Source organism: Ailuropoda melanoleuca, chromosome 13 (genome assembly GCF_002007445.2).
Source record: "Ailuropoda melanoleuca isolate Jingjing chromosome 13, ASM200744v2, whole genome shotgun sequence".
In the NCBI taxonomy this organism is placed as follows: domain Eukaryota; kingdom Metazoa; phylum Chordata; class Mammalia; order Carnivora; family Ursidae; genus Ailuropoda; species Ailuropoda melanoleuca.
In genome coordinates this window covers 79,351,829-79,375,761 of record NC_048230.1, presented here as the reverse complement: position 1 = coordinate 79,375,761, position 23,933 = coordinate 79,351,829, and the positions used below count along the sequence as shown (strand labels likewise).

Here is a 23,933-nt window from a genome sequence, read left to right as displayed (position 1 = left end):
GCCTCATGTCTTGATGAACACAGTTACCAAGCTGGGAGATTCAGGAACGCTAACAAAGTCTTATCTCAAAGGAAGTAAGCCTCTTACCAGAGTTTTTCTGTAACGTTCTGAAGTCGCACAGTGCCACTAGCCAAATGTGGCTTTTGAGGATGTGAAATATGGCTGGTCTGAACTGAGATTTAAGTATAAAATATACACCAGATGAAAGAAATGTAAAATCTCATTAATAATGTTTATATTAATTAAATGTTAAAATAATAATTAGGATGTGCTAGGCTAAATAGATTATTAAAATTAATTTCAGCTGTGATCTTGGACTTTCCAGCCTCCAGCTCAGGCTGCTATAACAACCAATTCCTTTTTACTTTTTTAATGAGGCTACAAGAAAAACTGGAATTGCATATGCTGTTCATATGAAATTTCTATTGGACCACGCTTTTGTGCTCTGCCGAATTAAAGGCGCCCAAGGAAAGACCATCTATATTTCCCTGAAAAGTTTGTGGTAGAAAATTCTCTCAAAAGCAAAGGTCAAATATTAGGGTTTAAAAACGATGGTTAAAACAGAATGAAAAAAAAAAAAGAAAAATAACAGATTTAGTATGTATGCTCAAAAACGCCACTAGCAAGAATAATTGCCAATCATACAATCACACAATATCCTTGCCCTCTTTTTCAGGGTATGAAAATCACTATTCAAGATGACATTCATCTAAGGAAAGCCTTTGAAATTTCAGATTTTATTTTTTTAACTCTAATATATGTAGAAATTGTATTAATTGGAAATTACCTAGGTATCTCTCCACACTGCAATCTCTTTAGGGCTTGGATATTTGAAGCAGTTTTTCACCTTCTCTAGGGAAGAAAGTACATTTAAAGTGCTTCTGTGAGTGCAGAAGACTTGTCCCAGGAAATGGTTGAAAGCCTAAGGGATGAAAAATGGATTTGTAGGAGTGAGGGCATGACCCTGCATGCTGCTAGGGAGAGCAGACAATCCAGGGTCCTGTCCAGGTATCACTGGGTCCCTTTTCACTGTCCTGTGTGCCCATATGTACTTTGCTTCTAAGAGATGGCACTTGCAAATTTCTTCAAGGGAACACCCCTTAACTATTGGAGCTGCTTCGCCTGCAGATGCAAAGAACCAAAAACGCTCCGAAGTCCACAGCCCCCCTCCCACCAGTCCCCAGCCGAAGGCTGATGCAGGGATAGGGAAGTCCAGGCCCTTGCCCTGAGGCAGAAGGAAGAGGTTCTCAGGAGCTATTACACTCCAGAGCGTTCCTCCAGGATCAAGGCTGAGGCAGGGACTTTGCTCGAATTATCTCCCTGCTTGCCTCTTTCCTCTCTCCCTCTCCAACTCACTTGTTTCTCCTGGAAGCACTGTCTTAATAAGACACTTGCACAAAAATCCCTCATCTTGAGTCTGCTTCTGGAGAGCTCAGCCCAAGACTCTTGTCATGCATGAATGGACTCTAAGAAAACATGAAACCAGATTCTTATTGTACCAGGAATAAGAGCTTCTATATATAATACTTAAGAGTTTAAGATAACTGCACTATCCACATTTAATAAGAATCATCTTTGTTACTAAACAGCATTGCAGCAATGCTAGGACACAGGTCTTCAGTCTAAAAAAGATGCTAATAGCTGGCTATATGCGTGTGTATATACACACACACACACACACACACACACACACAAACACACACACACACACAGAGGAAAGAAGGTATCAAAGATTGTTTTCTTTCTTTCCATGAAATGTGAAGACCACCTTTGGTTTGACTAGACTTATAAATTCCTCTTTACCAAGAGTCATCCTGAAGCTAGAAATATAATGGTGAGGGTAATTAATCCAAAAGTAATCCTTTGGGTCTTTATATAAATATTTTCTGTTTTAGGAGTTGATGCCTAACACTGATAAAAAGCCAAGTTGAATGAGACATAAATAAGAATATATTCACCTTATGCCATCACAAGAATTAAAACATATTCTGAATGCCTATTGTGCATGCAACAGGCCTAAAACAAATGTTCTGAACTAATGGACAGTCAGAGATACTCATGATGGGAATCATGGAGAAATAAAGCAGGTGTTCAAGACAAAACCAGAAGAGTTCCATTTCCCAGGTGTAGATGTTTCCAATTTTGAATATGGGAAGAGATTATAAAAGAATAAGATTCCAATTCAATGCAAAAAAAAACCTGTCTCTTAATATAAGATACCCACCAACCAAATGTCCCTAGAGTTGAATTTAATTCTTTAATAAAGGACAGAGGGAAATAAGAGAAGGAATTCTCCCTTTGGGAGGAGGGCAAGACTAAGGTAAGGATAACCACTCCCTGGTGACGTGTGGGGCCCCGATTCCTATCAGATCCTATTTGAGATGGGACTAGAAAAAGAGCCCACATACTAGAGTAGCTGCCTTAGGCCCCAAGTCCACAGAGTCTTTGTAAAATCAACCACACGATATTTATACCACTTGGTATAGAGAAGCTTCTTCTTGGAACTTAAAATATTTAACAAACAACTTCTGTTTTTTAAAAAACTTTTGCATCAGGGCACCTGGGTGGCACAGCGGTTAAGCGTCTGCCTTCGGCTCAGGGCGTGATCCCGGCGTTCCGGGATCGATCCCCACATCAGGCTCCTCCGCTAGGAGCCTGCTTCTTCCTCTCCCACTCCCCCTGCTTGTGTTCCCTCTCTCGCTGGCTGTCTCTCTGTCACATAAATAAAAAATAAAATCTTAAAAAAAAAAAAAAAACAACTTTTGTATCAAGCATTTATTTTCACTAAGCACATAAATTCTTCACGTATAAGCCGATGAAAATGATTTATTTTTTAAGAATAACAACCATTACGCAGAGACAGTGAGCAGTCCAGAAAAATGTAATAAAGGCTAAAAAGCAGATGTCATGTCTACACTGATTTAAAGTCCCTGGAGAATTATTTAGCAACCCCCCTACCCCAAACTGGTTTGCCTGCTAAGACATGGTTTATGAGTCATCCATGGGAAGCAGTAAAATAACAGTGCCCTTGACTAAAAATAGGTAGGGACATTCAATAATAAATCTACGTTCCTGATATTCTCGTGTCACCATTAAATACTGATCACTTTGGGAAGTTGATTCTTCTCTCCCCACACAGAAAGGCTGGAAGAAAATCACCCCACAGACCCCACTGGAAGGTAACAGACTGTGCGATAGGACTTGCAACATGGAGGGGAAAAAATAACATTGACTTTAAGTGCCTAGAATCCGGAGTTCACCTCCCAGGATAAACAGTAAAGTTGGTTATCTTTTTCGTGTTTTCACTATGAAATGACTTCTTGTCTGTTGAAGTAAGGAACAACATATAGCCCAAGTGTTTCCCTTATAACAGCAGTTAGAAAATAGGAATTTGATTAAGAGGTCAGAAAAAAACAATCTCTCATCTTCACCAGGATCCCAGCTCTAGAATGAAGCACTGGCAAGTTATAGTTCATAAATAAAAAGAATTGGCCATACAGAGATATCTCTGCCTCCCATTTCAGTATTTCTTTAAAGATTGGTAAAATGGAACTCTAGAGGGGCACAGGGAGAATTTATTTTTATATCTTCTCCACAGGTAGTTTCCCACGAAACGGACAATGAGCATAGTTGTGATTTTTTCACATCCATGGGAATCTTCTTCAACAATACCTACATAGGACTGAACACAAGTCATGCATTTCTCCTCAGAAAGAACCGCAGAGAACAGTTACTTAAATAATACCTGACTGCTCACTAAATGCAGACAATATTACCACAGACAGCAAGTAGAAAATCTCGTAAAGGGCAAAGTGGAATGAATGAACTAGAATCCGGAAAATGCCAGGGGACTAATGCTCCACTGCATGAAGTAAGTGTCTATGAATCAGTTTTGAGAGGCATCTCAGATAGTACATCAGTATAAATCAAGGGAGATTTACTGTATAGAAAGTTCTGGAACTCCACAACTAGAAACTCTACCAAAGTGTGCAGAATACTCACCAGGCAGCTCTGGATGGACTGCGAGTGATGTCCACTTAGTTAAACTCACAGCACTGTCCTCTGTGAAGCAAGCAGACACAGACCAGAGAAAAATCAATGTGAAGGACCTTTAGGATTCTCATGTAAAGAAACAGATTTTTGCACTTCAAAATCAAAATCTATAATATTTTTTAAAAAAACACATCAGAAAGTCACATTACTATAATAGTGACATTAATTTCCAAATGAACAACAAAAATAACACAGTCATCAAATCAGAAATATTACTGCTATGCCAGCCTAGAGGGTTTACAAACCCTTTACTAAGCTGCTGATCTACTCAACCTCTTATCAAGATAATTAAGGAGCAATTGAACAAGGCCATCTAAAATCTTTTAGAATATAATGATTTTTTTTTCCTGATTAACAGTAAAAATGTCCTTAGAGGAACTGTAATTTTAAAAGTCTGCCCTTTCAACAAAGAGCAGTGCTGAACACAAAAGATTTGCATCTGTCTACAAAAAAAGTATTTTGCTGCATGTTTTTTTTTTCTTGTCTTTGTTAACAAGTTGTTTATGTAGGTTCTAGATTTGACGCTGAAATTTTGGTTTGGTGAAAATTTAGATTTTGAGATCCTTCCAAGATGGAGTTGGCAGCGGCGGGGCGGGGGGGGTGGTTTCAGGTGGTATCAGAAGTACACAAAAGTTAAGAGGAAGACTATTGGCATTTGGAAAGAAGGGAAGAGGCAGAAAATGTGGGAACTGAGACATGGGAAAATTTTATCTGTAAAATTTAAATCGGGATATCATGAACATCATCGCTGATGTACAGAGATTTCTACAGCAGGGTCCTAGGTAGGATGGTATACCCACAATGCAAGACTACTCCATTAAAAAGAAAGAAGCCAACATGGATCTATGTGAACAGATATAGGGGGGAAAAATCAGGTCATAGTATTAATTTTTTAAAAATCTAGTAGAGTAATATGTGTACCATGACCCCACCGTGTTAAAATAAACCTCACTAGTCTATGTATAAACATTGTTAGATACAGAGAATATATTTGGAGGGATAACAAGAAACTTGAGTTTCTGCCTCTGGAGAATTGGTACTGAAGGGAGGTAAAAAAAGAAAAGAAAGAGGGAGCCAGGGTGGCTTAGTTGGTTAAGCCTCAGACTCCTGGTTTAGGCTCAGGTCATGATCTCAGGGTCCTCTGAGCCCTAGCATTGGGGTATGCTCAGTGCAGAGTCTGCTTGTCCTTCTCGCTCCCCCTCTGCTCCTCCCTTTCCCCACCCCATCAAACACTTGAGCACTCTCTCTCAAATAAAATATTTAAAAAGAAGAAAAAGAGAAAAAAGGACCTTTGCATTTTAATCTAGCATTTCACCATTATGTAATCTTCTACCAAGAAACCTATTACTTTTATAATTGAAACTGAAAGAGAAAGAATCCAATTCATCCCTAACTCTCTAGAGGGGGGAAAAACATTCCATTTTAAATATTCAGAATTAGAGAATATCCAGTATCATGTGCACTTACTTACTGATTTAGCGAATATCTACTATGACCCAGGTTCTAAGCACAGATTGTATCATCATGTTTAATCCACATAAAAACTCTAAAATGTATATACTGTGATTATTCCCATTTTATAGAAAACTGAGAAGTGACTCTTCAGAAACCACACAGAGCTGGCATTCAAACCCAGGCACATCTACCCGTGTTTAGCATCCATGGTACAGGTTCCTCCATGGCACTTACCCTATTTTAATACTATATTTCTGATAAGGTATCATAAGAAAGTACTGAAAACCATCAGGGATATTCCCAGCACCTAGCAAAGTGCCTACCATACCACGTGTGCTCAGTAAATCACTGAACAGGTGAATAATTAGGTGGCCCGCCTACAGCTGGGAAATTAAACTACATAACTACTTTATGCCTCCTGGGACAATGAAACAAGCTGAGTTCTAAAAACACTCATGGATTAATGCCCCTACCATTCCATGCTCCTCATTTTGAGAAACCACTTGCCACCCAAGTCCTCCTGGAACAAAAGACTTGAAGACTTCTCTAATTCCCTGGTAACTATCCAGCATGAAACTGATGAGTTGTTCCATAAACTTTTTTAATTCTGTACATGGCTAGGATACTGCCAACATTTAAGAAAGCCAATGAGGACATACTTACCTACCAAGAAATGAAATGGTATAAGCAGTTTGTCGTAAACCATTTAGCTACTGGCACATGGCCGATGAACTTGGTGTTACAGTCATATATGAATCAAGGTTTCAACTTACTGCCTTCTTCATTCTAAAATTATGACTCTAGGTGTTAAAGGGTACAAATGGGTTCTTGGTAAACGAGAGACTGCACGCGCAAGTAAGTGTGTATAAGCCTCTGGATGTCTGTGTTTATGTGTGTCTTTGTGCATGCTTTTGGTCTTTTAAAAGTGGAATATTTTTCTGTAACACAGAAAGAAACCTAACAAACAGACAAAACCCCCAAATCCTAGAATCCCATTTTTGCTGATAAACAAAAACTGGTTTTCATTCAACAAGGGTGCCAAGACTATTCAATGTGGAAAGAATCTACTCAACAAATGTGTTGGGACAACACATGCAAAGGAATGAAAGTGGACTCCTACCTCACACCATACACAAAAATTAGCTCAAAATGGATCACACATGTAAATATAAGAGCTAATACTATGAAACTCTTAGGAGTAAATACGACATAAGTAAACCTTCATGACCTTGGGTTAGGCAATGGTTTCATAGATATGGCAGCAAAAGCACAAACAATGAAAGAAATTATTTGACTTCATCAAATTAAAAACTGTTGTGCTTCACAGGTCACTATTAAAAAAGAGAAATGACAACCACACAATGGGAAAAGATTTTTGCAAATCATTTATCTAATAAGGCACTTGTATCCAGAGTATGTTAAGAACTATTGTAACTCAACAAAAAGACAAATAACCCAATTTAAAAATGGATATAATAAAATAAAATTAATTATTAAAAAAAAAAAAAATGGATAAATGATCTAAATAGATATTTCTCAAAAAAAGACACACATATACACAAAGAGATGCTCAATCATCAAAGAAATGCAAGTTAAAACCACAATAAGCTATTACTTCACACCCACTAGGATAATTACAATCAGAAGACAAATTATAACAAGCATTAGTGAGAATTCGGAGACACCAGAATGTTCAAACATTGCTTGTGGAAATAAAATGGTGCAGCCACTTTTGAAAGCAGTCTAGCAGTTCCTCAAATGGTTAAACATAAAATTACCATATGGCTCACTAACTCCACTCCTAGGCATGCGCCCAAGAGTAATAAAAGCATATGTCCATATAAAAAAATTACATGCTTTTTCACAGCAGCATTATTCATAATAGCCAAAAAGTAGGAACAATCCCAATGTCCATCAAGTGGCGAATGGGTACGCAAAATGCAGATGGAGTATGACGGAATTTTACTCAGCAATAAAAGAATGCAATGCGGAGATGTGTGACATCATGGATAAACTTTAGAAAGCATCATACTAAATGAAAGAAGCCAGTCACAAAAGACCACACGTTCTAGGATTCTGTGTATAGGAAATGTCCTATTCTAGGCAAATCCACAGAGATACAGAGCAGATTAGCGGGTGTGTAGGACTGGAGGGGCAGCGAAGACAGGGAAGGAGCTCTCGTGGGTGTGAGCGATGGAAGTGTTCTAAGATTAAACCGTGGGAATGGCTGCACCAGAAACCACTGAAATCGTACATTTTGAGTGGGTGATCTTTATGGTAGGTAAATTGTAATTCAATAAAGCAGTTTTTTAAAAGACTGGATTTAGGTGGGTCTGCACGTGAATACTAGTTGACTTCTCTCAAAAATGACAAAGCACTTATTCAGATTCTTTAAGGAAACCCAGTAAGTGGGGGCTATTTACACTTCTAAAAGATTGGCTGCCGTAATTCTCTGCAGGATTCCTTGTGATGGGAAATACACACAATCGTCTATCACCCTCGCTAAAGAGGTGCACATGCAAGGCCCTGGCGCTGGCACTGCTCCCGAGCCAAGCTGTAACAAAGGACCAAGAGCTCACCGCAAACCGCCAGTAATGAGAGAAGCCGCAGTGTTTGCGATATGGTCTTATTCCAAAGCAACAGGGGAGCTGCAGCCCAGGGTGGAGTTTCTATTTCTCAGTAAAGGGAGAAGAAATTTACAAATCTTTGAGGGTGACGGGTGCCAGGCCGGTTTTTGTAAATCCCCGTACTGAACACAAAAGGACTGGCATTTAATGTCCTCCCCGAGATATTCAATACTGAGATTTCTGTTTTCAAATGAAGAATGACTGGGCAAGACTGAATTGAAACAGCATCATTTCACGCTGATCTGCTACTGAACATGGAAATGACTGTTTTGTAAACAATGTCTGAGAAAGGTCATGTCAGTGAGTTTGTGCAACCTACAAAGCACCTCAAACCTTTGTAGCTTCAATCAATAACTCTTTTGGTTCACATGGTGATCTCAAGTTTGCAAGAACGGCAAGAGGTTGGGACCCAAGGTACAAGCACTTTCCAAGCCTCTGCTGTGTCCGATTTGTTGGCATAGCTTTGGGCAAAGTTAGTCACGTGGTCAAGTCCACACTTAAAGGATGTAGACACAGGCTCACCCTTTGCTGGGTCTGTGTGCACTACTAGGGTGTGGGTGCAGGGACGGGAAGACTTCATGGCCATTTTTACAATCCGCCACAGCATCGTGTCCCAACAGGAAACACACTGCCATTAACGGTCCAAGGAGAAATGTCTTACAATTTCATTACAGTTTATTATTAATGGTGCAGATTACATGTAAAATACAGGTAACTTACAATGGTACGTGGGGAGATAAGGTACAGTACACCTTTACTAGCACTTGTCTTCTCTTTATGGAAAACAGTGTCATTTTTCTATTGGAGTCAAATACATCACTACAAATATAGTTTCATAGCTATTTACCATACTTATGTTGCCAGACTGCCACACAGTTGCTGTTTGTGTCTTGTTTTTTATTTTGCTTTTACCAGTTACATTTTCTTTTTAAGCAAATATATAGAAATGGAAAGGACAGGTAATAAGTTCTGGTGAAAGATCTGGCCAAATCCATAGAACAAGCACATGAAGAACACAAGTTTAGAACCCTGTCGGATAGGACAATGCTTCTCAAACTTTAATACGTATACAACTCACCGGGGTACGTGGATGAACCGCAGATTCTGTTTGGGATAGGTCTGAGCTGGGACCAGAGACTGCAACTCTACCAAGCTGACCCTGCTGGTTCGCAAACACGCTCAGAGAGCAAGCAAGTAGAGGGGCAGAGGCCCGACCATCAGATAGAGCGGAGGGCAGCCTTTACTAGCTGTGTGGTCTCAAGCAACTGACCCCGCCTCTCTGAAACCATCTCCTGCTCTGTGAAATGCAAGGTCATCTTAGGACCCACCTTAGAAATTGGGGACAGGGTGAAAGGAGAGGAGACATACACCAGGTACGTAGGATGGTGCCAGACAGACAGAAGGGCCCAATACTGGCTTTGTCTTCTTTCAGAGTTAATGACTTCCCGAACAGTCCTCGAATGGAACCGTAGGTTAAGAAGATAAATGGGTAGGCCAAAAAGACACTGCATTAGCCCAGAGTGGTACCCTGTCACAACACTAAGAGTAAGTGGATTTTAGAAACATGTATCACCAGTGCCATCACATTTGATATTTTTTGCATATCGACATTTATTGAGCACCCACTGTGGGCCAGACCCTGCTCCCAGCTCGGAGGACAGGGCAGTGAACAAAAACAAAACTCCAGGTCCTCACTGAGCTTACACCCTCCTGTTCTCTGTCTCCCCAACATAGCCTCACTCCTCTGGGCCGTACTGGGGAGGCTGCCACAGGCCTGATCTGACTACATACGTGTTTAAACGATCACCTTGGGAACCTATAAGGTTTGAGCTGGTTGCCAACATTTAAGAATGGGTGATTTCATAAACATCTCTGGAGCCCCAGCTTCTCTGGGAAATCTGGAAAATTTAGCATCCCAGACCCAGACTGCTGTGGGTAGGGCAGCCACAGCTAAGAGGCAAATGTCCCTTCTAAGAAGGCTTGGGTTCTAGTTCCCCCCAGCTTCTCCCTCACTGCCCCCCGCCCCGGTCCCCGTCCCATCTCTTCTGCCCAGACAGCCCCCTCACCTATGTCCTCCTGCTCCCCATCTCCCCCGGATTTGTGAGCCCTAAATTAAAGGCATAGTCAGCAACAATTATAAGCACAAAGGAAGGGGCCTCCACCTCCCTGTTCTGCACATTCTTCCTTTACTATCACGCTATAAACGTCCTGCCAGAGAGCAATTTAGCACCTCGCTAAGGCTACAACTGCCAGTTCGAGAAACCACTCTAAACTCTGCCCAGAAAAGTTAACAGCTCCTGTATCTGTCATTTACTGTGGCTCATCAGCTTTAAAATCTATAACTGGGGGCTCTTTCTAGGAGCTAATTATGCGTTGTTTTTGGATTTTTTTCCCTAAATAATAATGGTTTGCAATTACCCACTTACGTTCTTTTGCCGGGTTTCCCCTGTGTACTGGTTTTCTAAGACCACATAACAAACTGTCAAAAACTCCGTGGCTTAAAACAAGACATATTTATTAGCTTTGAGTCCTGCAGGCAGAAGTCTGGCACAGCTGCTGGGTTCCCTGTGCAGCGTCTCACAAGGCCAGAATCAAGGGGCCTTCGAGGCTTCCTTTCCTCAGGCGGAGGAGTAACTGGCTTCCAAGCTCAGTCAGGTTGTTGGCCAATTTTATTTCCTTATAGTCATAGCACTGTGGAGTCATTTCCTTGCTGGCTATCAGCTGGGGGCCACTGTTAGGTCCTAGGCGCCACATCTCCACTCCCTGCCACATGGCCCCCATCATCTTCAAAGCCATAGGTGGAAAATCTCCCTTGCATGGAATCCTTCTCTCTCTCTTCAAATCTTTCCTCAGTCCTTTATAGTGGCTTAGCTGATTAGGGCAGGCCCACCAAGGATAAGCTCTCACCCTTCAAGCCAACTGTGCAATGCAACATAATCTCACCACAGGAGCGACACGGTCCCAGTCCTGGGGATTAGACAGGGTGCACACACCAGTGGGTGGGAGCCCTGGGGCCATCTTGGAATTCTGCTTACCATACCTAGTAATCGCGAGCATGCATTTATCTCTGCATGTAGTTTTCTTCTCAGGCTGGGAGCTGAGGTCATCTCACAAAAGAAGCTAACTGGTCAGCAGAGAGAATCTATGAACGTTGAAACCAAAGAGTACATTTCTAACAACTCTCGCATTCATCACTGGAGTCGTTAATGTTCTTAGGATTCCGCTATCTTACCCCAAGAATACAAGCACTCGCCAAATTCCAAATCTACAGCAGAAGTTTCTCCCCTTTCACTTAAACTGAACCATTATGAAACAAAATCTCTAGAATATTGACATTCTAGGAAGAGGAGGAGGAAGAAACAAAGATGAAAAACAAACACGTACTGGCACCTAGAAGGACAAAAACATTTTTTAAAAGAAAAGTGACCCAAAAAACAATGCCATGGGCTGAAATTTTTTAAATTAAATTATGTTTTCTACATGACGTCAACCAATTTAACTGCTTTTTCAATCAACTGACTTACTTGTAAGTTACACAGAGGCAACATATACAAAAACCTCGCTGATATTTAAAGGAAAAGGATAAAGATAATTAAAAGCATGCTTTATACATCTACAAGCACAAGACGTATTAATTGGGGTTTTTTTACAGAAGAAAAAGAAACTAAGAAATCTCCCTTTGAGGGGCGCCTGGCTGGCACAGCGGTTAAGCGTCTGCCTCCGGCTCAGGGTGTGATCCCGGCGTTATGGGATCGAGCCCCACATCAGGCTCCTCCGCTATGAGCCTGCTTCTTCCTCTCCCACTCCCCCTGCTTGTGTTCCCTCTCTCGCTGGCTGTCTCTATCTCTGTCGAATAAATAAATAAAATCTTTAAAAAAAAAAATCTCCCTTTGAAAACACATTAGGTTAGAGAGCAAAACTGGCAGATAAAGAATAATAGTAATAATTACCAATTAATGAGAAATTACTATGTCCAGGTATTGCTCATTGCTTTATGTGTACGAACTCATCCAATCACGCCAAACTCTATAGATAGAAACTTTTTACTGAAGAGGGCATGAAGACACACAGCAGTTGCATCACTCATCCAGAGGCACAGGGCAAGCGAGCAGAGGATCAGGACTTTAAACCCCGAGGATCTGGCTCCTGCGCACTTACTTTTAAGCACCGCCATCTGCCTGTGCACCTATCTGGGCTCCAGCACTGTGAGACGGCGGCGCTTTCCTTGCCTTCTATACAGCACAGGTGGTGGCTAAGTGCATATGCAATATATTCAGATAGGTCTGGCTCACAGCCAAGGGACAAATGGGCACCGCCACCCTGCCAAGGGTGTGTTTCTATCATCTGCATAAAGATTTCACCCTATGTCCCAGTAGCAGCCTTATCGAAGCAAAGCTATGAAATAACCCAAACATTCTCTACCCCCCAAGATCTTTATTTGAAAGGTGGCGGGGGGAGGGGGGAGAGGAAAAACATAATTGATCCCTTTTTTACTCCTTCCAAACCCACCCTTTTCCATTATCCTGCTTTCTGAAATTCAGAGATTATGAAAAGATAGGAATAAAGCAAAAACTAACACTAGAAGCAAAGAAAAGAAACCGCTGACTCCCTTTCCTTTTGTCGAAAAGAAAGTGAGCTCTCCTCTGGGTCATGAGAAAGGAAAAAAAAATCTACAGTTGAACAACCTCATACCTTTTCCATTAACTTCCATCGAGCCACCAGCAGCACAGACCCCAAGAAAGCCATGCTTAGCAGTAGTAGTAATAGGGTCACGGAAGGTGGAGCTGGAGTGGGGAACACACTGTTACATCTTGACTTTTGCATTAAAGGTACGTTTGCATCCGAGATTCATTTCCACAAGGAGGTTGGATGAACCCACAAGTTGGGCAGCATTTATTCAGAGTCCTTGCATGGTACTTGCAAGGCATGACCAGGGACTGCTACCTTGCCAGGGCCCTCGGTGCGAGGAGTAAGAGACTAGAACTATACTTCACTTGGTCCTCTCTATGGTTCTCCTATGATCCCTATCTCAGCTCCAGTGTCCTAGTGGCAGTCACATAGCAGAAATCACAGAAATATAAATGTAATTATATTTTACATATTTAAAATGTTTTTATGTTCTCTATATTTGTAATATATTTATTATTTTTAGATATATATTTTTATATTATATATAAATACAAATTTTGTCAGAGAAGCTTCCCTTTATTATGACGCTTTGTGGTGTTGCTTGTTGTGGGTCTTGGTCTTTACACGGTTTTGTTAGAATTTCTCATGCTACATAATTTGCCTTAAAGCTGCCATGCACTGAAGCCAGAATACTTAAGTATGTTCGGGATGGAACATAACACTTACAGCCCCTGGCTGCCTGTGGTCATCAGTGAGCCTCGGAACATTCAAGCAGGGTCTTAGTTTCAGAAACCTGGATATATGCCAACCCAGGTAATTATTCTCTGCCTACCTAATTTCCCCAGGCAATTTAACTGAAAATGGTATTATCCGTCACCTCAGTTCTCATCTGCTCTGAAGTGTCCCTGTGTCCTGTTTCTTCCCTCCATTATAAGCTAACTGAGCTGGTTTCTTTTTGAAGCTTAAGTTGAAAAAAATGTTTCTGAATCTCTCCAGGGGGAAAATATCAAATAAATATGAGCCGTTTAGTCGCAAACCAGCGTACTGAATAGCGTTGGTAGCAGTTGCAAGACATCCCTCCTTGCTGCCTACCCTTATGAAAAGTCTCTTTTATAGACAGAAATACAAAGGGTGTCTTACTGAAAAACTAACCAAAAAAAAAAAAAAATCGGAGGAGTGGAATGCGAGAGACCCTGAGAGGATTTCACTCTCCTGAAATAATTTTAAAAGGCACTGTTCCGTTGTTCATTCCAAATAAACTGATTTAGAGTCAGCAGAACAAAATATACCATTTGACACAGGAATGCCTGAAACTCAATGAAAACGCAGCAGAAAGGTTCTTTCTGATTACTGCTAACAAACATGAGCTCACGCGGGGCTCTCCAACAAAAATACAATGAAAGTCACCAAGGTGAGTTACAGAGGTATTTTAAACTTTCTAGTAGCAATGTTTAAAAAGTCAGAAACAGGGGGCAACTGCATGGCTCAGTAGGTTAAGAGTCTGCCTGGGGCTCAGGTCATGTTCCCAATGGGGGTCCTGGGATCCAGCCCTTAGTCAGGCTCCCTTCAGAGGGGAGTCGGTTTCTCCCTCTTCCTCTGCCCCTCCCCCCGTTCATGCTCTGACATGAGCTCTCTCTCAAATAAAAAAATAAAATCTTTTTAAGAAAAGAAACAAAGACTACTACTCAGCAGAAGAACTGATAACAGCTTGAATGGTTCTCAAGAGAATTGCACTCAGTGAAAAAAGCTCATCTCAAAAGGTTACATACTATATGAGACTCCCTTTATATGGCATTCATGAAATGACAAAAGTACACAGATGGAGAACAGATTAGTGATTCCCAGGAGTTAGAGGAGGGGGGTGGAAGGAGGGAGGGAGGGAGGAAGGAAGCAGGAGGCTACAGCTATAGAAGCTTAGCGCAGGGAATCCTTGTGATGGAATTCTGTATTTTGACTGTGGTGGTGGTCATATGCATCTATACTGGTGATTAAACTGCACAGATTTACACAGACACAGGCACGCACACACATGTGCATGAAACTGATAAAATCTGAATAAGTTCAGTGGATTGGATCAAAGTCAATTTCACGGTTGTGCTATTCTACTATAGTTTTCGAAGACAGTACCAGTGGTGAAAACTGGGTGAAGGGTCCGGGGGAATCTCTCTGTGTTATATTTTACAACTGCATAAGAATCTATAATAAGCTGAAAATTAAAAGTTAAAAAAGTGAATTTTAATAATATATTTAACCCTATATTGCAGAATTTTCTCACATAATTGATGTACGTGTAACTGATATAAACATTGAGATATTTTACTTTTTTTTTTTTTAATTCTAAGTCTCTGAAATCCAGGGCGTAGTTTACTTCAAGCACCTTTCAATTCAAACTAACCGCATTTCCAGTGTTCAGTCGCCACACGTGGTCTGTGAGTCCCAGTACTGAGCAGCAAAAAATACCTTAAACTAAGCCTAATATCCATTTCCCAGTCCTGTCAAGTGGTACGTTCTAACATGAAACATTGTTGCTTTCTGGAAGTCTCTTACAGAGCAGGTTCATAATGAAACCCTTAGAGCCTGAACAGCCACTGGAAAATATGATCTGACTGGGAGAGAAAATTTCATCAGTGGTGTACCAACCTGAATCTGTTTTGGACCACAGTTTCACGACAAAAATTACTTATCCCTATAAAAGAGACATCTAGCAGCTTCTACGAAATAATGCCTAAGAAGAGTTTCAAGAGCTATAGTATGCGACCTGAGATCAAGACCTGAGCTGAGATCAAGAGTCAGACCCATAATCGACTGAGCCCCCCAGACGCCCCCAAGAATGAAGATTTTTAACTATTTTTGAACTTTTGTGATTTCTTTTTCTGTTGTGCTCTCTGCTTTCCTACTTCTCCTTGGTGTTTAAAATTTATTAAAATGAAAAGATCTTGTGGGTTTGTTTCAGAGCCATGAAACTGTGAGACTCCATCTTCCTTTGCAGGTAGTCATGGAGGAGAAAGAAACAAGTGTGCAATGGCAGCTTTGAAAAAATACATAAAATTAGGCCAGATCTCTTGGGACTCTGGAAAGTAAAACGATGAGCATACCTGGTTCTCAGACCAGGTCTGACAAAAAGCTCAGGGCTCAATCTCAAAAGGCCAGTGCCATCTCCATCCACCATAGAAAGTGGGAAAGCAGTGAGAAATCACTATTCCCAAATGGAGGCTTCTAGAGTATAAAGAGAGCGGGTTATAGAATGAAAGAGACTGATCTTTGAGAATACAAGACAATTAACCTCTCTTGGACCTAGTTTCCTGGTTTGTAAAGCAGCAAAATTACCTACCTCAGTCATTGTGAAGTTAAAGGGAGTAATACATGAAAGGTGCCTATCACATTCCTGCAATCCCGAGTGGGTGTTCAATTACTGTCCTCTCCCACTCCTTTCTACACTCAAGGAACTACCCATCGAGAGAAAATGATCTGTGCAAAGTAAACCAAGAATAGTAACACCAGAAACTCAAGAACTATTGCTCTAGAGTAATGCTGAGGAGAAAAGTGTCATTTTAATCTATTGTGATTCACTTCTAATCTGTTGGTAGGAAGCTGGTTTCACAATCAAGCTAGGTTTATAGCACTCCTGAGACAGCCATATAGGAGCAGGTATAACCCTAAGGCAGAAGCCCCAAAATCATCTAAAAAATGAAAACTGGGCTGGTTTCACCAGAGAATCAAGACCCCATGAACTTTTATACATTCACATTTCTTCACAAACATACAATGTATCTTCCGGTCAGCAAGAGAGAATAGAAAAAAGAATATGGCACAGCTTAGAAGAACCACTCAATGCCTGAAGTTCTCTTGTTATAAATTATAGAACTTTGAGACTGGTATGTATGTCTGTCAGGTAGTTTTTGGCCACAGATAACTCTCACCCATCTCTTCCAAGAGAAATCACATTGTGAGCTGGTACACTGGTGACCAGTATACAGGGATGCAACTTGATTTTTATTGATACAACTAAACTCTGCAAACTCTTCAAGACCCAGAACACAGCTGCCGATATCAGAGCCCTGGGATGGGTACCATATCGAAGAGAAGGGCTCCAAATGCACAACTTGGGAGTGATTTGTATGGACAACAGCCTGCTGTAATTCTGTTTCCTGGTCACGTCTCTTTGGTTTTATGAAGGAACTAAAGCCGACAATTTATCCCCAATTCTAATACGTGGGACAAGATCCCAGATTTTATCAGCATCGTCACTACTGCTAGGACGGTCCCTCTGAAGATATGAAACATCTCCTAAGAGAATGTGGGGTATTTTCTGCCATTCCTCCTTCTGACATTGGAGCCAAAGTCCATCATGCTACAAATACCACATGAAGCAGGAAAGAATCTCTCTAGAAAACTACAGCAACTGAAGTAAAATGAAATGAGAAACTAAAACTTAGACGTGCTCATCCATCTAAGATGTTCAGGCTTCATCAATGCCTGGGTTCAGAGACATAACTGGTTTTAATAATCAAAAAAATTCCCAGCTCCAAGTTCAAGATGTTGACATAGAAAGATCCTGAACTTACCTCCTCCCACAGACACACTAAATCTACAACTATATATGGAACAATTTCCTCTGGGGGGAAAAAAAAAGAAAGAAAACAAACACCTAAAAACTCATAAAGTGGTCCCTTCATATTGAGCAAATGAGAGGAAAACTATGCTGAAGTATGTAGGACAGGCTGAAACACCATCTCGTCATACATGCCATCCCCGATGGGGCAACCCACAAGCAAGAGGGAACTCAAAATCTCGAGCTGCTCTCTGAGGAGCAAGGGGTTCATACCCTGCATCGAGCAACCCAACTTTTAAGACCAGCACCTGAGAAATGAGCTCCCAAGACATCTGGCTTTGAGAACAATAGGGCTCACACTCACAAGAAGCCCAAAGAACACTCTTAAAGGGCCTGTGGGCAGACACCCGACTCACCACCAGGGCCTAGCACAGAAGCAGCCCATGGAAAAGTGCCCCAACTTCACATGAAAGAGACTCATCTCCTACATTTAAAGCATTGGTCTGAGGGGTAGGGGCCTGCACTGAAATAATTTCCAGGGTCAAAGGTTGGTGGAAGCCATCTTTGTACTCTTCTGCTCTGCTAAAGCCAACAGGCACCATCATGTTTGGTTTTGTTTCCTTTCTAGCAGGTGTCATTTTTATGCTCCAGCACATATGTGCCACTGGTAAGGTCGCTTTCTCTCTATGGGGAGGAGATGGGGGGAGGGTCTTTTTCCCTGTTTTTTTTTTCCTTTATTCTTTCCCCCCTTTGTGTCAGGTGCCATCTTTTTGCAATCCCCCTTGGCCTCACTCCAGCCCGTGAGTGTCATCCTCACACCCTCCCTCTGCCGCACACCAGAGTGCCAGTAGCACCCAGAAGAGAGCTTCTACACGTCTGGTGCCCCGGTTTCTACGTCTGGTGACCTGGTTTTTGCAGCTGCTGCCCAAGGGACACCCCTTGATTGCCTGGCTCTGGAGGCCGGTGGGGGGTGACTTACACTTATGGGTCCCATGGGAATGTAATGATCAGAAAAAACAGTTCTTGGCAGACTCCTACTCCTAGGGCGCTGCACAGACAACAGATCGAAACACACCCCAGCCTTTCTGGGAAAGAGGCCTATTTGCTTGTCCTGAAGCTCTGGCTCAAGGGTCAGGCATCTGGTTTGGTGCACTTAGAAGAGCCTAAAGAAGAACTCTCAGGAAACACAGGCTGGTGGATGCCACCTCTGTAGTTTCTCTCTACCTTGCCTCCAGTTCACTGGTATCTTCTAGAAAGGAGCTTATATCCTTGTCTGATGCCCTGATTTTTGCAGCTGTTACCAGGGAACACCTCTGTATCATCTGGCTCTGGTGACCAACAGGCTTCTATTCACAGGTCCCAGGGGACTGTAACCTACAAAAGAATGAGTTCTTCAATAGCTACCACACCCAGGGCATAGCAAGGGACAAGAGATCCAGGAGGTTAGTGTTTCTGGAATATTTCCTGAGGTTTTGGAAGGCAGGCACTATCTTTCCACTCTCCCTCCACCATGCTCCAGGGCACAAGCATCTCTAGGAAGGGAGCTGTTATACATTATATACCTGGTATGCCAGTTTTTACAGCGGGTGCCCTGGTTTTTATAGCCGGTGCCCAGGGGATACCCCTTGGTCACCTAGCTCTGGTAGCCAGAGGGGCTTACGTTCCTGGGTCTATAATAAGAGAGACAGTTCTTGGCAGGCTACCACCCACAAGGCACCACACAGAAAACAGACTGAACCATACCCTGCCTTTCTGTGAAAGGGGCCTACTTGCTAGACTTGGAGCTCCAGCCTTAGGGGCAGGATTTGGGTTCGGCATACATCTAGAGGTTACAGAGCTGCTCGCAGGTAACACAGGCTAGGGGACCCGGATCTTTATGCTCTTCCTCCACCTCACTACAGCTTCCTGGTATATCCCAGAATGGAGCTCATACATGCATCTGGAACCCTGATTTTTCCAACTGATGCCCAGGGTACACCTTCAAATTGCCTGCTTGGGGGCCAGTAGGACTTATGCTAACAACCTCACAGGACTGTATATATTTGCATTCTTTAAAAGCTGTGGCCTGAGAGTCTGGCTTCAGGTGCTGACTGACATTCTCTCCTTTGGGACACAGACTGATCTTGGCACACCCTCAACTACTGAGAGCTCTTAAAAAAAATAAAAAATAGGGTCCTTGGACAATCACAGAGGTCTGAGAGACAACCAAGAACTAAAGCAAGATTGAACAATAAGGCTCATCTCCTACACGAGGCCAACCCTTCAAGACTGGGAGAGGTGGCTGTATCATCTACTGTACAGAAACCAACAGAGAGTCAAGCAAAATGAGGAAGGAAGGGACTATGATCCAAATAAAAGAACATAAAACCTCAGGAAAAAGCCTTAATTAAATGCAGATAAGTAATTTACCTGATAAAGAGTTCAAAGTAACAATCTTGAAGATGCTCACTGAGCTGGAGAGAGAAAGAGATGAACACACTGATAGCATCAGAAAGAGAGAAAATATGAGAAAGTTCTAAACACAAGCCACATAACTGAAGAATAACTAAACTGAAAAATACACTAGAGGAGTACAATAGCAGATCAGATAAAGCAGAAGAAAGGATCAATACAACAGGGCAGAAGAATTCACCCAATGTGAACAGGAAAAAAAAACTGACTTACAGTTTAAGGGACTTATAGGACAACATCAAATGGAACAACATTTGCTTTAAAGGGGTCTCAGAGAAGAGAGAGAAAGGGGCAGAAAACCTATTTAAAGAAATAATGACTGAAAACTTCCCAACTCTGGTAAGAAAACAGATATACAGATCCAGAAAGCCCACAGATTCAAAGTAGGATAAAACCAAAGAGACCAACACCAAGACATATTATAATGAAAATGTCAAAGACAAGGAAAGAATCTTAAAAACAGCAAGAAGGAAACAACTTGTTATGTACAAGGGAAACCCCATAAGTCCATCAGCAAATTTTTCAATAGAAATGTAGAAATGAAGAGAGTGGTAACATATTCAAAGTGCTGAAAGAAAAAAAAATTTCCACCAGGCATACTCTACCCAGCAGAGTTATTCAGAATTGAAGGAGATATAAAGAGACACGCAAAAATTACAGAAGTTCTTCACCACTAAGTCAGCATTACAAGAAAATATTGCTAAGTGGAATTCTCCAAGCTGAAAAGAGAGATACTAAGTAGTAACAAAAATATATGAAAATCTAAATCTCACAGGTAAAGGTAAATATATAGTAAAGGCAGTCGGTTAACACAAAGGTAGCATGAAGGTTCATGAAAAAAGTAGTAAAAATAATTATAATTACAATAATGAGTTGAGAGATACACACAATAAATGTAAAATGTGATATCAAAAACAAACATGACTGGCAGAGGGTAGAAATGTAGAGTTTTAGAATGTGTTATCAACTTAAAACAGACTGTTATAAATATAAGTTGCTACATATAAGCTTCAAGGTAACCACCAAGCAAAGCCTATAGTAGATACACAAAAAATGTGAAAGAAATCTATGCATGCCACTAAAAAAGTCATCAAACCATGAAGGAAGAAGAGAGCAAAAGAAGACAAATGGAACAGAGAAACAACAAGACAGCCAGAAAACAATTAGCAAAAATGCAATAAGTATACACCTATCAATAATTACCTTAAATGTAAATAGACTAAATTCTCCAATCAAAAGAAAGAGTGACTGAATGGATAAAAAAACAAGACCCATCTATATGCTGCCTACAAGAGACTCACTTTAGATAGAAGGACACACAGAATGAAAATGAAGGTATTCCATGCAAATGGAAACTGAAAGAAAGTTGGGGGATAACCACATTTATTAGACAAAATGGACTTTAAAACAAAGACTGTAATAAGAGACAAAGAAGGGTATTACATAATGATAAAGAAGTCAATCCAGCAAGAGGGTATAACATTTGTAAATATTTATGTACCCAACACAGAAGCACTAAATATATAAAGCAAATATTGGCAGACATAAAGGATGAAAAAGACAGCAATAAAATAACAATAGGAGACTTTAATACCCCACCCATACCAATGGACAAATCATCCAAAGAGAAAATCCATAAGGAAACATCAGCTTTAAATGACCTGTCAAACCAGATGACCTTAACAAATATACACAGGATATTCCAGCCAAAAGCAACAGAATACATATTCTTCTCAAGTATACACGGAACATTCTCCAGTCAGGATCATTTGTTAGACTACAAAACAGGTAATAAGAAATTTAAAAAGACTGAAATTTCATCAAGCAAATTTTCTCACCACAATGATATGAAGCTAGAAATCAACCACAAGGAAACTGAAAAATTCACAAATATGTGGAAACTGAAACATGCTACTGACCAACCAATGGGTCAACAAAGAAATCAAAGTGAAATCAAAAAATACCTTGAGACAAGAAAAGATCGAAGTACAACATACCAAAGGTTACGGGATACAGCAAAAGCAGTGCTAAAAGGGAAGTTCACAGCAATAAATATCCCCCTCAGCAAGCACAAAAAAATCTCAAACAGCCTAACTGTACACGTCAAGGAACTAGAAAAATAAGAAAACTCAAAATTAGAAGGAAATTTTAAAAATCAGCACAGAAATAAATGAAAGAGACTAAAAAGACAATAGAAAAGATAAAAAAAAGAGCCAGTTCTTTCAAAAGATAAAATTGATAAACCTCTAGCTAGACTCTCCAAGAAAAAAAATAGAGCACTAAAATAAGTAAAATCAGAAATGAAAGTGGAGACACCACAACCAATACAATAGAAATACAAAGGATCAGAAAAGACTACTACAATTATATGCCAACAAACTGAACAACCTAGAAGAAATGGATACATTCCTAGAAGCATACAACCTATCAAGACTGAATCAGGATGAAATAGAAAATCTTAACAGACCAATTACTAGTAAGGAAATTGAATTAATCGTTTTAACACTCCCTACAAACAAACGTCCAGGACCAGATAGCTTCACTGGTGAATTTACCTAACATTCAAAGAAGAATACCAATTCTTCTCAAAGTCTTCCAAAAAAAAAAAAGAGGAGGGAACACTTCCAAACTCTTTTGATGAGCCCAGCATTATGAAACTCGGACATGGTAAGAAAGGAAAATGACCGGCCAGTATCCCTGATGAACAGATGCAAAATCCTCAATAAAATATTAGCAAACTGAATTCAGCATCACATTAAAAGGATCATACACCATGATCAAGTAGGATTTATTCCAAGTATGCAAGGATGGTTCAGCATCCACAATTCAATCAACGTGATACACCACATTAACAGAACGAAGGATAAAGATCCTATGATAAGCTCAATAGATGCAGAAAGTGCTTTTGACAAAATATAACTTTCATTTAGGATAAAAACTCTCAACAAAGTATACCCCAGCATAATAAAGGCCATATATGACACGTCCACAGCTAACATCCTACTAACTCTAAGACTAGATTCTCTGTTGGTGGGAATATAAATTGGTAGAGCCACTCTGGAAAGCAGTATGGAGGCTCCTCAAAAAATTAAAAATAGAGCTACCATATGATCCAGCAATTCTGCTCAGTATTGATCTGAAAAAAATAAAAACACTACCTTGAAAAGATATATGCACTCCCATGTTCATAGCAGCATTTTTAATAGCCAAGCTATAGGAACAATTTAAGTGTCCCCTGAGGGATGACTGGGTAAAGAAAATGTGGTAATGTAGTATGAATATAAAATAGAATATTCAGCCATAACAAAGAATGAAATCTTGCCATTTGCAACAACACGGATGGACCTTGAAGGCATTATGCTACATGAAGCAAGTAAGAGAAAGACAAATACCCTATGATTTCACTTACATGTGGAACTAAAAATAAAAAAAAAACTGTAAGTTCATGGATAGTTGGGTGGTTGCCAGAGGTGGGGGTGAAGGATGCATGAAATGGGTGTAGGAAGTCAAAGGGTACAAACTTCCAATTATAAAATAAGTCATGGGAATATAATGTACAGCATGGAGACCATAGTTAACACTCTTGCATATTTGCAAGCTGCTAAGAGAGTAAATCTTCTAAGATCTCATCACAAAAAATCTTATGTAACAGATTGACTTACTGTGATCCTTTCGCAATATATATATAAATACCAATTATGTTGTACACCTGAAACTAATGTTGCATGTCAATTATACCTCAAGAAAACTTCTAAAAATCCTTTTTTATTCACATACATTAAAATTCATTCTGGTATATAGTTTTATGAGTTTTGACGAATGCATATAGTCATGTAACCACAAGATATAAAACCATTTCATTACCCCCCAAAACTCAGTCCTGCTGCCCCCTTGTTGTCAGCCCCTCCTCTCAACCCCACCCAAACCACTAATCTGTCTTCTGTTCTTATAATGTCACCCTTAGTGTATGGAATTATACATTCTGTAGCCTTTTGAGTCTGACTCCTCTCACTTAGCATAATGCATTTTGTGATCATCAATGTCGATGTTTTCATCAATAGTTTGTTCCTTTTCGCTGCTGAGTTGTATTTCATTGTATGGATGTACCAGCCTGATTTTCCATTCCAGCTGAAGGATATCTAGGCTGTTTCCAGTTTCTGACAATT

The 23,933-nt window shown here is 40.5% G+C and overlaps 1 protein-coding gene across 1 annotated transcript in view; it reads right to left on the bottom strand.

The window, feature by feature from the left end:
- Positions 1-23,933, bottom strand: part of PLCB4 (phospholipase C beta 4) — a 384,913-nt gene that overhangs the window by 254,254 nt on the left and 106,726 nt on the right. The window contains exon 2 of the mRNA XM_034641608.1: positions 4,003-4,062. The gene's annotated coding sequence lies outside the window, so the exon portion shown is untranslated. The remainder of the gene's footprint in view (positions 1-4,002; positions 4,063-23,933) is intronic.